This window comes from Cervus elaphus, chromosome 10 (assembly GCF_910594005.1).
Source record: "Cervus elaphus chromosome 10, mCerEla1.1, whole genome shotgun sequence".
Classification (NCBI taxonomy): Eukaryota; Metazoa; Chordata; class Mammalia; order Artiodactyla; family Cervidae; genus Cervus; species Cervus elaphus.
In genome coordinates, this window is record NC_057824.1 from 40,612,361 (window position 1) to 40,630,233 (window position 17,873).

The 17,873-nt window shown below is 43.9% G+C and overlaps 1 non-coding gene and 1 pseudogene across 2 annotated transcripts; both read left to right on the forward strand.

Moving 5' to 3' along the window:
* The first annotated feature begins 11,578 nt into the window (after window positions 1-11,578).
* On the forward strand, window positions 11,579-13,166 carry LOC122701617 (annotated as a pseudogene). The gene has a single exon (XR_006343100.1). The product of XR_006343100.1 is annotated as an isocitrate dehydrogenase [NADP] cytoplasmic-like (transcript).
* Window positions 13,167-13,434: 268 nt separating this feature from the next.
* LOC122702354 lies at window positions 13,435-13,567 on the forward strand. The gene has a single exon (XR_006343223.1). It is a non-coding gene; the product is annotated as a small nucleolar RNA SNORA42/SNORA80 family (small nucleolar RNA).
* Window positions 13,568-17,873: the final 4,306 nt, after the last annotated feature.

A 17,873-nucleotide genomic window follows, 5' to 3' on the forward strand; every position in this document is an offset into this window, starting at 1 on the left:
AACTCCCATACAGGGCCCCCTCTTGGTCATAAATTCAAGTAAGGTTTAAGAGGCATTTCATGATCAATTTGTCCCATGGCACCAGGAATTTTCGTTCCTAGGTCAGAGGAGGATTTTATTGATCAGCCACCCAATGTGCTATTTTTGGATTAGGCCCAGGAAATAGTTTCCTCTGTTGCTTCTTCATACCTAGAGTCACACTGTTAAAATTATTTAATATAGAGATATATATGATCAATTGCCTCAAGACATTTAGCCACCATTAATTTTGTTGGGAGGGATTGGGGGCAGGAGGAGAAGGGGACGACAGGGGATGAGATGGCTGGATGGCATCACTGACTCGATGGATATGAGTTTGAGTAAACTCCAGGAGTTGGTGATGGACGGGGAGGCCCGGTGTGCTGCGATTCATGGGGTTGCAAAGAGTCGGACACGACTGAGCAACTGAACTGACTGACTGAATTTTGTTGGAGGCCTGGTTATACATTAGGTAATGCAAGAGGCAACAATCTTATAAAATAGATAGACTATAAGTAATACAGCTAGTAATATTAATAAGATTATAATACAGCAGAGAGACACAGGGCTTCCCTTGTGGATCTGTCCAGAAAGAATCCGCCTGCAATGAAGGAGACCTAGATTCGATCCCTGGGTTGGGAAGATCTTCTTGAAGAGGGCATGGCAACCCACTTCAGTATTCTTGCCTGGAGAATCCTCATGGACAGAGGAGCGTGATGGGCTACGGTCCATGGGATTGCAAAGAGTTGAACACGACTGAGCGACTAAGCACAGCACAGCAGAGAGACACAAAGCGTACCTAATTTGAAAACAACAAAAAGAGAACAAATTTCAATGATTAGTATAGCTAGTTGTAACTTGGTTATAAGAAGCCATCAAGTCCAGAGGTGAACCAGCTATGCTCAGTCACTCAGTTGTGTCCAACTCTTGTGACCCCATGGACTGCAGCCTGACAGGCTCCTCTGTTCATGGAATTCTCCAAGCAAGAATACTGGAGTGGGTTGCCATTTCCTATTCCAGGGGCTCTTCCTGACCCAGGGATCAAGCCCCCATCTTGTGCATCTCCTGCATTGGCAGGCAGATTCTTAACCACTGTGCCACCAAAAACAGTATAGCAGTTCCTCAGAAATTGAAAAATAGAATTTATTACCTAGCCACTCCACTTTGAGTATATACTCCAAAGAATTCAAAGCAGGGTCTTGAGCTATTTATGCACACACGTGTTTATAGCAGCATTATCCACAATAGCCAGGAGGTGGTAGCAACCCAAGTATCTGTGGACCAATGAATGGATAATGAAAATGCGGTGTTTACAAACAATGGAATATTAACCAGTCTTAAAAAATTAAGAAATTCTGCAACATGCTACAATTTGGATGAAACTTGAGGACATTATACTAAGTGAAATAAACCAATCACAAAATGATAAATACTGTATGGTTGTGTTAGGGGAAGCACACTCACTGAAATCTTCCACCCTGGCCAGGCACCATAGTAACTATTTGCATAACTTGATTTACAACAGGAGGTCCTGGTAAGGAACACAGAACTAATAAGCCTGCACCAACGGAAAGAGTTCGGGAAAGGTCAAAAGGAGACACCACAGGTCCGACCACCTCCCAGAATCCTTCTCTCTGGCACCCATCTTGGCTGAACAAGGCGTGCGCCACCAGGAAGGACTCTGAGTCAGAATGATTGGCTAAAGACAACCCGGAAACTAATTCCATCACCATAAACCCGAGACTGCGAGCCACGTGGCAGAGCTGTTCTCCTGGGTCCCCTTACCCTCCTGCTCTCCACCCAGGTGCCCTCTCCCAATAAAATCTCTTGCTTTGTCAGCACATGTGTCTCCTCGGACAATTCATTTCCAAGTGTCAGACAGCCCAGTTTGGGTCCCCCTTCCTGCAACAGTTGCACTTATATGAAGTATCTAAATTAGCCAGTTTCATAGAAACAAAGTAGAATGGTTGTTGGGTGATTATCATGGGCTGAGGAGAGGGGAAAATGAAGGTGTTTTTTATTCTTTTTTTCCTCTTTCTTGTTTTCTTTTTTGTTGTTATTCTAGTGGGGTTATAGAAAGGATTATATACCATGATTGGATGGGAGTTAGCCCAGGGGTGCAAGGTTGGCATGACATCTGAAAATTCATGTAATACATCATGTGTCAATAAAATAAAGACAAAGACCACAGGATCATCTTAACAGATGTGCAAAAGGAATTTGACAAAATCTAACACCCTTTATAATTTATATATACTTATATATATCATACATAATATAAATTATATATTATTCTCATCACTTCTATTGTTCTAGGCAGAATTAGACAAGAATAGGAAATGAAAGGCATCCAGATTGGAAAGATGTAAAACTTGTTATATGTAGGTGACATAATATGAAAACTCCTAAGAAATCCATCTAAAAAAAATTAGTAGGGAATTCCCTGATGGTCCAATGGCTAAGACTCTGCACTCCCATTACAGGGGGCCTGGGTTCATTCCCTGGTCAGGGAACTGGATCCCACATGCCACAGCTAAGACCCTGTGCAACCAAATAAAAAAAAAAAAAAAAAAAAAAAAAAATTAGTAGTCATTTTGTATGACTGTCAATTTCTTACAAAACTAAACATATTCTTATCATATGATTCAGCAATTATGCTCTTAGGTATTTACCCAAAGGAGTTGATAACTTCTGTTCACATAAAAAAATTTGCACATGAAAAAAAAATTTGCACATGAATGTTCACAGCAATTTTATTCATAATTGCCAAAGCTTTGGGGCAACCAAGATGTCCTTCAGTAAGTGAATGGATAAATAACCTGTGGTATATTCATACAGTTAAATATTACCAGTGAAAAGAAATGAGCTATTGGGACTTCTCTTGTGGTCCAGTGGCTAAGACTCTGTACTCCAAATGCAGGGGTCTCAGGTTCAATCATTGGTCAGGAAACTAGATCCCACATGCCGCAACTAAACATCCTGCCTCCTGCAACAAAGAACGAAGATCTCCCATGCCACAACTAAGACCCAGTGCAGCCAAATAAATAAATGATAAAAAAAAATGAGCAATAGTCAGACGTTATTAAAAAGAAAAAGAAAAAATGAGCAATAAAAAAAAATGAGTAATCAAGATGTACAAAGATATATAGTAACCTTAAATGCAAGTTCCTAAGTGATTACTGTATGATTCCAACTATATGACATTCTGGAAAAAGGAAAACCATGGAGACAATAAAAAGATCAGTGGTTTCCATGGGTTGGGAAAGGAGAAATAAACAGTTGGAACATGGAGGATTTTTAGGGTAATGAAACTATTGCACATAACTATAATAATAGTGGATACATGTCATTATGCATTTGTCAAAACTGAAGCACATGAAAAGTGAACGTTAATATAAACTGTGAACTTTGAGTGATAATGATGAACCAATGAAGTTTCATGCAGTGTGGTGCTCAGTCACTTCAGTCGTGTTCGACTCTTTGCAACCCTATAGACTATATAGCCTGCCAGACTCCTCAGTCTATAGGATTCTCCAGGCCAGAATACTGGAGTGAGTTGCCATGCTCTCCTCCAGGGGAACTTCCCAACCAAAGGATTGAACCCGCATCTCCTGCATTGCAGGTGAATTCTTTACCACTGAGCGACTGGTGAAGCCCAATGTAGGTTCATAGATTGTAGAAAATCTACCCCTCTGGTATGGGATGTTGATTGTGGGGGAGGCTGGTGGGAGGGCAGAGGGATATAGGAACTCTCTGGGCATTCTGCTCAATTCTACTGTGAACCCTAAACTACTTTAAAAATAAAATCTATTTTCAAAATGTTAAATTTAAAAAAATAAATGAAAAAAAAAGTTAAAGATTCATGCTACAACATGGAAGAATTTAAAAAACATGCCAAGAGAAATAAGCTGAATACAAAAGACCATGTCTTATAGTTTCATTTACATGCAGTGTCCAGAAAAGGCACATATACAGAGACCGAAAGCAGATTAGTGGTTGCCAGGAGCTGAGGGAGGGGAGAATGAAGAGTGATGGCTGAGGAGTTTCTTTCTGGGGTTATGAAAATTTGCTTAGTTGATTGTGGTGATGGTTTCATAACTCTCAGTTCAGTTCAATCGCTCAGTCGTGTCCGACTCTTTGCGACCCCATGAACCCCAGCACGGCAGGCCTCCCTGTCCATCACCAACTCCCGGAGTCCACCCAAACCCATGTCCATCGAGTCGATGATGCCATCCAACCATCTCATCTTCTGTCGTCCCCTTCTCCTCCTGCCCTCAATTTTTCCCAGCATCAGGGTCTTTTCCAATGAGTCATAACTCTAAATATACTAAAAAAAAAAAAAAAAATTGTACAGTTTAAACGGGTGAATTATATGGTGTGTGAGTAATATTTCAATAAAGCCGTTAAAAAAAGAAACAAACAAAACTATGTCCTAGTCATAGACATAGCAAGATGATCGTGGTAAATAATTATAAAAGGCTTCCTAGAGACTCTAGGACAGCCCCTCCCAAGCTTCAGCTCACTACGCCCTCTGTTCCTCTCCCCTTCAGGCATTTTGCCGGGTTTGATTAATCCTCTTCTGCGGCTCTCGTCTAAGAACTCTCTTAATTAGGTACGCTGTGAATAGACGAATAAAAAGCAAAAATAGGCATAGGGAGGAGACCACGAACGGCCCTCACAGAGCGCCCCCAGGTGGCCGTAGGTCTCTACATCACTTTCGGTAAAGAGCCTTCTGTGCCTCCGATTTCGCTTCTCCAAGAAGAAATACTCGGCCGCGGCGATAAAGCTTCACAGCTCACAGTCTCCTCGGCGGGATCCAGGCTCTGGGCTTCAAGTGCGGAACGGTGCTGGTGCGGCGCTTGAATTCTTCCAATCCCCAAGTCCTGGATGCCCCAATCCAAGGGCCACTCTCTTTTCCGAGCCAAGGAGCACTGCCCTGCTAGACCTGGCGTCTGAGCTGGCTCGGATCTGGCTACGCGTGGGCCCACGCTGCGGCCAAAACAGAGGAATCATAGCGTCGTGGTCACTCTCGGACTCAAGAGTGAACAAAGGTATCGGAAAATGCCCTAAGAGAATATGGCGGCGACTGCCTTCACAACCATCATTCAAAAGCAGTCGGAAGCTAGCCATTCGTTTCCTTCAGATGATCTTATCAAATAAGAGCTAGCTCCAAATATTTAGCTCCAGCTCCTAAAATTCCTTACCCCTCATTGGTGCTTGAGATTAGCTTGAGGACGTGTCTTCTGACAACGCCCAGTGATTGGACTGTTTAGATCACTGAAATAACGAAGTCCACGCTGATTGGCCTCTTGGGCCAGACTCCAGGACGCTGTTGCTAGGTAACGCCTGACAGAGGGCCGGGTTCGCAGAGCAGCAGCAGGAGTCCCCAGGAGGTTACTATGCAGGGAGTCCGCACTGGTCAGCGCCCTCTGGGCGATTCTACGTCGACTCTTTCTGTTCTGCTGACCCACAAGGCCTCAGAGAGTGCGTCCTGACAGCAAAATGAACTCGGTTCCTGTCCTGTGAGACGCCAGTTTTGTGGAACTGAGCACCTTTATGGAATGTCTTCATTGCTCCAGGTGCAAAACAGCCTTCTCATTGGAATCATCTAACCCTGAGCAACGCTCCATGTGAGGGCAGGGAGTGTGGTCCCTCTTAAAGACTCTTTGCAACCCCATGGACTATAGCTTGCTAGGCCCCTCAGTCCATGGGATTTTCCAGGCGTGAGTACTGGAGTGGGTTGCCATTTCCTTCTCCAGGGGATCTTCCCAACCCAGGGATCGAATCCAGGTCTCCGGCATTGCAGCTGGACGCTTTACCATCTGAGCCACCACGGAAGCCCTATTTAAGAATAAGAAAATTTAGAAAGAAGAAGAATAACATTGAGACTGGGTGACTGGTATCCAGGTCTATCTGGCTCCAAGCCCAGTGCTCTTTCTGACCTAATCACTAGGGCTTTTCCTTCTGAGACATCTTGGCCCTGAGACTGTCAATTTCTTGACAGTCTTGGCATAAAGTCCCTGACACACTAGCTGGATTTCAGTGACTTAGAGAAGAGCCCTCTTCCCTTTTCTCCACCGCTCTGAGAGCTGAGTGGGCAAAGTCAGAATTTAGTTTTTGTTGCCCCTGAGCACCTAATAACTATACTGTAACAAGAAAAACAACCCACACCATGTGCCAGGAACTGTGCGGTTTGGTGGTTTAGTCGCTAAGTGGTGTCCGACTCTTGCGACCCCATGGACTTTCCGAATGGGGGCGCTCAAGCGCAGTCGAGTAAGAACCTATTTACTGTAACATTTGTGTGTGCTAAGTCGCTTCAGACGTATCTGACTCTTCGCGACTCCACGGACTATAGCCCACCAGGCTCCTCTTTCTATGGGATTCTCCAGGCAAGAATATTGGAGTGGGTTGCTTCCCCTTCTCCAGGGGATCCTCCCGACCCAGGGATTAAACCTACGCTTCCTGCGGCTCCTGCCTTGCAGGCAGATTCTTTACCGCTGAGCCACTGGGGAAGCCCAACACTGCTAAATTAAGGACCAGCAATAGAATTCAATGTATCTGATTTTGAAGCCCATGTATCCTAACCATTCTGCTGTACAGCTACTCCTGGCACAGCAATTTCTCAAAATATTGAAATAATGGGAAAATTGTTATTTGCGTTCCCCTTCTTACTGGCTATGGGGCTACATCTACATTTTCATCACCTGTCCACCTAGGAAAATTCATGCCAACCAGGCTGTTTTCCTACTGTTTTGCTAAAGCAATTCTCTCCAAGTCCTGCCAACGTCTTTGTTAAAACACTCTGCCACTTTCCTCCAGTGGCTTCTGAATCCCTTTTTGTTTTGTTGGTTTTATTTTTCAGCTCATCTTTCTTCTTTTTTACATCCCTTATTTTTAAGGTACATTTTCCCAAGGTTTAGGCATCCAACTGCGGTTGAGAAATCCTCCTCTAGGCCTGCACATCTAACTGGCTGCTAAATATTTTCACATATTTGTTGAGTTGAGAGAGCTTGTTGTTTTTCCTAAACATTTTAGTTGATTATTCAACTACACTTCATTCATGTTGCTAGTATATCAGACCTAAAATCCTGTTATCCTAGTTCTTCCTTCTCATGGCTTTTCCCTGCCAGTTCCAGTCTATTCTGTATCCTATAGCTTAGGATAAATCTGTGAAAAAAACAGGCAAAGGTCCTCTCAAGATGCTTACATTCCACAGTGGGAGAATGGTCAATTTCTAATAAACATAGATAAGGGTGGGCCCAAGGGCATCAGTTGTCTTGCTCAGAACCAGATAGTCCCGCTCAGTGAAAAACTGTCCTTTGTTCCCCATCATTGTCAGAATGCTCCATGGACATTCATGTAGGTAAAATAGGTTTGTGATTGAGTATAGAACTTGAATTTACTTTATATAGAAGCACAAACTTACAAGTACAGTTTTTTTTTTTTTCAAAGAAAACTGTGCTGACTTATTTATGATTCCACAGAATCTCGTTATGGGAGGCTAGGTATCAGTTTCCATTTAATCAGAATAACATTTGAAAATTTTACGTAATTTTTGGTCAATACAAGAATAGGAGCACTACAATAAGCTGTGAGTTCTCCATGAGCAAGCACAGTTTTAATCCTGACTTTTCCAGGAAAGCCTGTGTATATGGAGGGAAAATTGTATTTTGTTTAGTTTGGAATTTTGCTGAGGATTGTTTGCCATTTTGGAAAATCATCGCATAAATGGCTACACTGGAATTTGAATCAGCAACACAACCCATCTGTGACAGCCTGAGTTTGTGGCTGCTCAGTTCAGTTCAGTCGCTCAGTCGTGTCCAACTCTTTGCAATCCCATGAACCCCAGCACGCCAGGCCTCCCTGTCCATCACCAACTCCCGGAGTTTACCCAAACTCATGTCCATTGAATCAGTGATGCCATCCAACCCTCTCATCTTCTGTCGTCACCTTCTCCTCCTGCCCTCAATGTTTCCCAGCATCAGGGTCTTTTCCAGTGAGTCAGCTCTTCACATCAGGTGGCCAAAGTATTGGAGTTTGAGTTTCAGTATCAGTCCTTCCAATGAACACTCAGGACTGATCTCCTTTAGGATGGACTGGTTGGATCTCCTTGCAGTCCCAGGGACTCTCAAGAGTCTTCTCCAACACCACAGTTCAAAAGCATCAATTCTTTGGCGCTCAGCTTTCTTTATAGTCCAACTCTCACATCCATACGTGACAACTGGAAAAACCATAGCCTTGACTAGATGGACCTTTGTTGGAAAAGTAATGTCTCTGCTTTTTAATATGCTGTCTAGGTTGGTCATAACTTTCCTTCCAAGCAGCAAGCGTCTTTTAATTTCAGGGCTGCAGTCACCATCTGCAGTGATTTTGGAACCCCAAAAAATAAAGACAGCCACTGTTTCCCCCACCTATTTGCCATGAAGTAATGGGACTGGATGCCATGATCTTAGTTTTCTGAATGTTGAGCTTTAAGTCAACATTTTCACTCTCCTCTTTCACTTTCTTCAAGAGGCTCTTTAGTTCTTCTTCGCTTTCTGCCATAAGGGTGGTGTCATCTGCATATCTGAGGTTATTGATATTTCTCCCGGCAATCTTGATTCCAGCTTGTGCTTCATCCAGCCCAGCATTTCTCATGATGTACTCTGCATATAAGTTAAATAAGAAGGGTGACAATATACAGCCTTGACACACTCCTTTTCCTATTTGGAACCAGTCTGTTGTTTCATGTCCAGTTCTAACTGTTGCTTCCTGCCCTGCATACAGATTTCTCAAGAGGCAGGTCAGGTGGTCTGGTATTCCCATCTCTTTCAGAATTTTCCATAGTTTATTGTGATCTACCCAGTCAAAGGCTTTGTAGCCTCTGTGTTCATAGAAATTCTAGGGAATTCCTTGGCAGTCCAGTGGTTAGGACTTTCACTGCCGAGGGTGCTGGTTCAATCCCCGGTTGGGGAGCTAAGATCTTGTAAGCCACTCAGCACAGTTTAAATAAATAACATTTAAAAAAATTTTTTTTAATTAAAAAAGTTAAACAAAAAATCCTGTATTTGAAGTGTTAGTCACCCAGTCATATCTGACCCTTTATAATCCCGTGGACTATAGCCCACCAGGCTCCTCTGTCTGTGGAATTCTCCAGGCAAGAATACTGGAGTGGGTCTCCATTACTTTCTCCAGGGGATCTTCCTGACCCAGGGATTGAACCCAGGTTTTCCCACATTGCAGGCAGATTCTTCACCATCTGAGCCAGCAGGGAAGCCTTATGTGTAGGTGCAAGCATATTTCTATATGAACACTTCACTAAACCCTTTGGCAAAGCCTTACCCCAAGCATTTACATATTGAGATATACATTAAAAAATTTTAAAGCATAATATACACAAAGGTGCACAAATCTTAAGTGTAAGCTCAATGAATTTTCATAAAATGAACACACCCACACAACCAGTATCCAGATCAAGAAACCAAAGCATTGCCTAGAAACCTCTTATGCACCTTCTAGTCACCACTCTTCCCAGAAATAACCACGAGTCCAGTTTCTAACATTACAGATTAGTTTTGCCTCTTTTCGAACATAATACAAATGGAATCATTTTGTACACACACACACACACTTTAACATCTGCCTTCTTTTGCTTCAAAATTCACTCATTGTTGACTATAGCTGTAATTTTTATTCTAAGTTACGTATATGTTACCACTGGATATGTATTTTTAAGTTAATGACTTTGTCCTTTAAATTGTATTAAGGGTTACAGTGATTTTCAGAAAATAGGATTGTAGATGGGTTATTTCTCTACTCATTTATTTCATCATAGTAAAAGGAGCATGTATTCAACACATTTATTCTAAAAGGTGTGCATTCGTTCTTAAGACACTTTTTTATACATTTATATTTTCAAAAGATTTATTTATGCTATTTTTGGCTCTGTTGCTTCTTCATTGCCCTATGCAGACTTTCTCCAGTTGCCATGAACGAGGGTTATGAGGTTTATTGTGGTGCACAGGCTTCTCATTGCAGTGGCTTCTCTTGTTGCAGAGCTCGGGCTTTAGAACTCAGGTTCAGTAGTTGTGACACATGGGCTTAGTGAGTCCTCAGCATGTGGGATCTTCCTGGACCAGGGATCAAACCTGTGTCCCCGGCACTGGCAGGCAGATTCTTAACCACTGGACTGCCAGGGAAGCCCATGTGCTTTAGTTCTGGAAGGCTGACACCCTGAGTTTTACCCTCTGCTCCTCTGCATGGTTGTGACCCACGCACAATCTTCTCCTCCCCCAAACACTTTTCCCTCAGTTCTTAGATGATTCATCACTTTTTCTGAGAATTTTTCTAGCTCTGCTTATGTCCTTTTTGGGAATCTGTATATAAGCTGAGTTTAGCATTTATGTCACTGCACCATTCTATTTGCTTGTCTCTCTCTGGACAAGGACTCTCATTGTCTTGCTTGCCATAGTATTTTTGTGTGTGTCTGGCATGTGGTTTGAGTTTTAAAAATGTGTTGAACAAATAGATGGACACGTCATCCCATATTTAGAGCCTTCTTGACCATCCTGGGCCCTTGCCTTCTTCACCTAGGCCTCTTTCTCGAGGGCAAAGGTCTTGGCATATGAGTGTGGTTTTGTTTTGTTTTTTTTCCCCAATATTTACTTATTTATTTGGCTGCACTGGGTCTTAGTTGTGGGCTTTGATCTTCATTTTGGCATGCAAACTCTTAGTTGCACCATATGGGATCTAGTTCCCTGACCAGGGAATGAACCCAAGCCCCCTACATCGGAAGCATGGAGTCTTAGCCACTGGACGGCCAGGGAAGTCCCTGTGAATGAGTTTTCTGAGTCACGGACCTCCCTACCCCAGCACTGCCACTGATACCACTATCTCTCTGCCTTCCCACCTATATCAGGTGCACCCATTTCTAGACTTGTACTCTGAGTGTTGTCTAGAGCTGGCTGTCACCTAAAACCACAGGATGCCAGGAATGCCCTTGAGATAACAGGCAGCTGTCCAGCCCAACATCCTCCACTTTGGTTGAGTCAGCTTCCTCACAGGCACCATCTGTTCTCATTTTTTATTCTTTTTCAGGTGTGATAGGAGTATTTAAAATGCCTTTAAGGAATATGTCTGCAAGGAAGATTTTAAACCTCTCTCAAAAATGGCCTACTCTCTGAAATATTTTCATATTAATTGCAGTAGGAACTTTCAAGATTCGGATATTCCACTTTCTTTAGTACTAAAACACTGGTATTTTTGTTGGTGATGGTGCACGTCTGGGTGCAATTGGGAGAGAGAATCCACACAGCAATTTCAACAAGGATGAATTAATTACAGGAATTCCTTGGTTGCCTAGTGGTTAGGATTCTGGGCTTTCACTGCTGTGGCCCAGGTTCAATCCCTGGTCAGGGAACTGAGATTCTACACAGCCAAAGGAGCAAAAAAAAAAAGAAAATCAACTATAAAAGTGAAGTGAGAGGCGGGGCCGCGGATTCGCCCCAAATAGAAGGACCGCCTCTGACCCATGGCCCCACCCATCTCGGGTGGTCGCCCGCGGCGATTGGCGAGGGCTCGGGGGCGGAGCTCCAGGAGGTGGGCTGAGGGGGCCGGGCTCGGGTCTGGACAAAAGCCGGGAAGAGGAAAAGCCCTGCCTGGCTGGCCAGATTCTGGGTTTCTGCCGAGGCCCCTTGAGAAGCCGGAACAGTTGGGCTCCAGCCGGGATTGCCAAAGTGGACACTGAGTGACTGTGTGCTCCCGGGTCATCGCCAACGTACCTTCCCCGCAGGAGATAAGCTGAGTCTGCAAGATTGAGAGGAGTTGGGGGTGATTAGAAATTGTTAAGAGGTTTATTGAAGTCAAAATGTCTCAAAAAATCCAAGGCGGGTCTGTGGTAGAGATGCAAGGAGATGAAATGACACGAATCATTTGGGAGTTGATTAAAGAGAAACTCATTTTTCCCTACGTGGAACTGGACCTGCACAGCTACGATTTAGGCATAGAGAACCGCGATGCCACCAATGACCAGGTCACCAAGGACGCTGCAGAAGCTATAAAGAAGTACAATGTTGGTGTCAAGTGTGCTACCATCACCCCCGATGAGAAGAGAGTGGAGGAGTTCAAGTTGAAACAAATGTGGAAATCTCCAAATGGCACCATCCGAAATATCCTGGGTGGCACTGTCTTCAGGGAAGCTATCATCTGCAAAAATATACCCCAGCTTGTGAGCGGATGGGTAAAACCCATTATCATAGGTCGCCATGCTTATGGGGATCAATATAGAGCAACTGATTTTGTTGTGCCGGGGCCCGGAAAAGTAGAGATATCCTACACACCAAGCGATGGATCCCCCAAAACAGTATACCTAGTACATAACTTCACAGAGAGTGGTGGTGTTGCCATGGGGATGTACAATCAAGATAAGTCGATCGAAGATTTTGCACACAGTTCTTTCCAGATGGCTTTGTCTAAGAATTGGCCTTTGTATCTGAGCACCAAAAACACTATTCTGAAGAAGTACGATGGACGTTTTAAAGACATCTTTCAGGAGATATATGACAAGCAGTACAGTTGAAGCTCAGAATATCTGGTATGAGCACAGGCTCATTGATGACATGGTGGCCCAAGCTATGAAATCAGAGGGGGGCTTCATTTGGGCCTGTAAGAACTATGATGGGGACGTGCAGTCGGACTCCGTGGCCCAAGGTTACGGCTCTCTCGGCATGATGACCAGTGTGCTGGTTTGTCCAGATGGCAAGACAGTAGAAGCAGAGGCTGCCCACGGGACCGTAACCCGTCACTACCGAATGTACCAGAAAGGACAGGAGACATCCACCAATCCCATTGCTTCCATTTTTGCCTGGACCAGAGGCTTAGCCCACAGAGCTAAGCTTGATAACAATAAAGAGCTCGGCTTTTTTGCAAAGGCTTTGGAAGAAGTCTGTATTGAGACCATTGAGGCTGGCTTCATGACCAAGGACTTAGCTGCATGTATTAAAGGTTTACCCAACGTGCAACGTTCTGACTACTTGAATACATTCGAGTTCATGGATAAACTTGGAGAGAACCTGCAGTTAAAACTAGCCCAGGCCAAACTTTAAGGTCATTTCTTGTCTTCGGAGGATGTTTTTTTTTCTGGTAACTAGGGTATACTGGTTTACATTTTTCTCTATAACACTCAAGGGTAAAGGCAAAATCAATTTTGTAATTTGTTTAGAAGCCAGAGTTTATCTTTTCTATAAGTTTACAGCCTTTTTCTTATCCATACAGTTATGCCACCTTTGTGAATGTGGCCGGGGACTTTTTTTTTAAGTTTTATTTTCTACTAATAGCCTAGGAATTATTTTTAATGTCCACTTGTACTCACTGTCACTTTTTCTCATGTGCTGAGATCAATGACCAAAATGAACAGTGCTCAAAAGGATAAACTATAATGCATGGGTTTGGATTTATGGCAGGCTTGTCCCCCTGGGCCTCTCATAGTGTCCCATGCCAGAGCAAACGCGGCCCCAAACCATTGCCTGGCCTCTGCCAGTAGGCTGCAGGCACTGAAGTGGGTTGCACAGTGGAAAAGAGAAAAGAAAAAAAAAGGATAAACTATAGCCACGGTATTATTCCCTGATATTGTATAAAGTAGAGATTCATTTCCTTTCTCACTTTCCATGGCCTGGGGCCCTGGGTCATTCTAATGTAACAGATATCTCATTATTTGCAGTAGAAGTTGTATGTTAGATTTGCACATGATTTGGAATGAAGAGCATGACCGTAACTAAAACATGTTAAAGACTCATCTTTGTAAAGAGCTCTAGTTGAATCTTTTAAAAATACTAAATATTTTTGAGCTCCCTGACCTGGGTTTAAGACTCATCTTTGTAAAGAGCTCTAGTTGAATCTTTTAAAAATACTAAATATTTTTGAGCTCCCTGGAGAATCCAGAAGAAATACTACCTAGGGGGTTTGTCCTCGGTGTTTGTCTCCTCCTCCTGGCCTTGTGTGGCCTAAGTATTATGTGACCTTGAACAGCATGTTTCATCCAAGTGCAATAATACAAGCTGCACCTTTTTTTTGGGACCTCTGCTGGCCTCTTTTACTTCCTTATGTAAATGTGATTTTTCAGAAGTTGATTGTAAACACTATTCTAGTCCTGTTCTTCATCTAAACTATCGATTTTAATTAAAATTTAGTGTTAATGAAAAAAAAAAAAAAAGTGAAGTGAAAGTCACTCAGTCATGTCCAACTCTTCACAACACCAAGGAATTCTCTAGGCCAGAAAACTGAAGTGGGTAGTCTTTCCCTTCTCCAGGGATCATCCCAGTCCACAGATGGAGTGAACCCAGGTCTCCTGCATTGCAGATGGATTCTTTACCAGCTGAGCCACAAGGGAAGCCCCAACTATAAAAGGGAGTTAGAGAAATGAGGGATTGGATTACATGTTAGTTTCCTAGGGCTGCCATGACAAATTACCACAAACTTTGTGCCTTAAGACAACACAAGGACTTTCCTGGTGGTCCAGTGGTTAAGAATCCGCCTGCCAATGCAGGGGACATGAGTTTGATCCCTGGTCCAGAAATACTCCACATGCTATGGGGCAACTAAGCCTGTGTGCCATAACTAACTACTGAAGCCTGTGTGTTCTACAGCCCGTGCTCCCCAAGAAGAAAAGTCACTGCAATGAGAAGCTCTCGCATCACAACTAAAGACTAGCCCCCGCTCTCCACAACTAGAGAAAGCCTGTGGGCAGCAATAAAGACCCAGTGCAGCCAAAACTAAAAATAAATAAATAAAAATTTAAAAAGACAACACAAATCTATTCTCTTCTAGTTCTGGAGACTAGAATTCTGAAATCAAGGCATCAGCAGGGCCATACCCCTTTGAGATCCTAAGTAGACTCTTTCCTTGCCTCTTCCTAGCTTCAGTGTTTGCTGGCAATATCTGGCCTTTCTTGGATTTGTAGATGCATCACTCCAGTCTCTGTCTCTGTTACCGCATGGCATTCTTCCTACATGTCTCTCTGTGTATCTTTACATGACCTTCTCCTTTCTGTGTATCTCTGTTCAAATTTCCTTCTTCTTACAAGGACACCAGTCGTTGGAGTGAGCCCCTCCCCCTGCCCCAAATCCAGTATGACCTCATTGATTATATCTTCGAAGAGTCTATTTCCAAACAAGGTCACAGTCAAAGGAACTAGGGGTCATTTGGCAGCACTAGATCTTAATCTCAGCTCGTGGGATCTTCTAGTTGCAGCACACAGGATCTTTAGTTAGGGCATGTGGGATCTAGTTTCCTGACCAGGGACTGAAGCCACAGTCCTTGCATTGAGAGTTCAGAGTCTTAGCCACTGGACCACCAGGGAAGTCTCTTGAACATATCTTTTTGAAGGACACAATTCTGCCCACTAGAGATAGTAAGATGTAAAGAGAATTCTAAAGAATACAGGAAGAGTGGATCTGAGAGCAGCCACTAGGGCTTCCCTGGTGATTCAGTGATTAAGAGTCTGCCCTCCAAGGCAGTGGACTTGGGTTTGATCCTGGTCATGGAACCAAGATCCCACATGCTGCCGAACAACTAAGCTCATGCACAACTACTGAGCCCAAGCACCTTAGAGCTGGCATACCACAACTAAAGAGAAGCCAAGCATGGCAACTAAGACCTGACACAGCCAAGTAAATACATAAATAATTTTTTTAAGAGCAGCCATTGTCCCTCAGCTGGAGATATTACACCCAAGAAAGAGCCTCTATCTGGGCCTCCCAGGGGCTGAGATCCAGGATTTTGAAAAATATTTATCTACCTATGGCTGCACTGGGTCTTCACTGCTGCATGCCAGCTTTCTCTAGTTGCAGTGGGGACCGCTCTCTTGTTGTAGTGTTCCGGTTTCTTATCGTGGTGGCTTCTCTTGTTGCAGAGCCTGGGCTGTAGGGTGTGCAGCCTCAATAATTGTGGCGGATGGGCTTTGTTGTCCCTCGGCATGTGGGATCTTCCCTGATCAGGGATCAAACCCACATCCCCTGCATTGGGGATGTGCCACCAGGGAAGCCTGGAGATCCAGAATTTTTTAGAGAGAACATAGAAGTCACTGGAGTGCCACTCTGGTGGAACTTACTGGAAATCTTCCCTCTAGGGTACCAGGGAAAACTGTTTATGGGAAAGTGTCTCACAGAGGCACTCCACTACAAACTACCCCAGGGGTGTACCAGGGGAAGTTTCTGGTCACTGGGTGCACAGCGGGAACCCAGAAGCAAAGCCCTTTCTTCCTGCAATGTTTCCCCAGCTCTCTACTAATAAAACTTAGTAAGATGCCAGCTGGCCAAGAAAAAGTAGTTCTAGGGTCCAGCTCCATTTTCATAGAGCAGGCCAAAAGAGTGACATTTGTTTTTTTTTTCTGAGAAGTAATAAATGAATAACTGTCACAGCGTTATATGTCGGTTTCAGATACTAATAGACAGCTTCCTTCACCCTTCCTTTTTTTTAAATTGGGGTATAACTGCTTTACAATGTTGTGTTAATTTCTGCTGTACAACGAAGTGAATCAGCTGTATGTATACATATATCCCCTCTGTCTTGGACCTCCCTCCCACCCAGCCCCCATTTCACTCCTCTCGGTCATCCCAGAGCATCAAGCTGAGCTCCCTGGTGGGACAGCAGTGTCCCACCAGCTGTCTGTTTTACACATGGTAGTGTGTATGTCAGACCTAACCCCCCAATCCATCCCACCCTCCCCTTCCCTCTGTGTTCAAATGTCTGTTCTCTATGTCTGCGTCTCTATTCCTGCCCTGCAAATAGGTTCATCTGTACCATTTTTCTAGATTCCCTTTATATGCATTAATGTATGATATTTGTTTTCTCTTTCTGACTTACTTCACTCTGTATTGCAGACTCTAGATCCATCCCATCTCTACAATTAACTCAATTTTGTTCCTTTTTATGGCTGAGTAATATTTCACTGTAAATACGTACCACATCTTCTTTCCCTTCCCCCTTCCTCTCTCCAATCCTCCCAACCATCTCCCCTCCCCTGACATCTTCCTCATAAGCCCCCTCACTGTACCATTCAGTTCCTCCAAACTTGACACCTGTCTATCATACCCTCCCCCCACACAAAAGGAGGCAAGGTTAGAAGTGGTGGCAGGTGGTTCTCTAAACTGGGGAAGAAAAGGAGTTAGACCATAGGCAGGACCAACTTTCCCAGGTAAATAAAAATTCTAGGAAGTAGCTGACCAGAGTGAAAGAGCCCCCAGAGGTGGTCTAAAAAGCTCATTAGGGGAATTAAATTGGTGCTGGTACCTGGTTGGACTAAGTACTTCCCGATGCAAGGGACTGAGGCTGATGGAAGCAATGGAGCCAATGGCCATCTTGTTGTTTTTTTTGGCCATCTTGTATACAGGCATATAAACTGCAAACTCCTCGGGACAGGCACTTGTCTGTTGCCACAGCACGGCACATAGATATTGCAATTTTGCTGAATGGTTGATGCGAACCAGAGTAACAATCCAAACTCAAAGCTGCCTACCATTTCTCACAGGTGGTTCTTTTTGCTTCTGAATTAAATCTTATTTTTGGCTGTGCTGGGTCTTCACTGCTGCACGCAATCTCTCTCTAGTTGCAGTGCACGGGCTCCTCATTGCAGTGGCTTCTCTTGTTGCAGAGCACAGGCTCTAGAGAGTGGGCTCAGTAGTTGCGGCACAGGAGTTTAGCTGTCCCACAGTATTTGGAATCTTCACAGAGCAGCGATCAAACTCGTGTCCCCTGCATTGGCAGGCGAATTCTTAACCACTGGACCACGGGGGAAGTCTGCAGGGGTGGTGCTTGGCAAAGGGTTGTAAGTGCATTCCTCTCATCTCAACACCCTGTGGCCACAACCCAACCTAATCCAC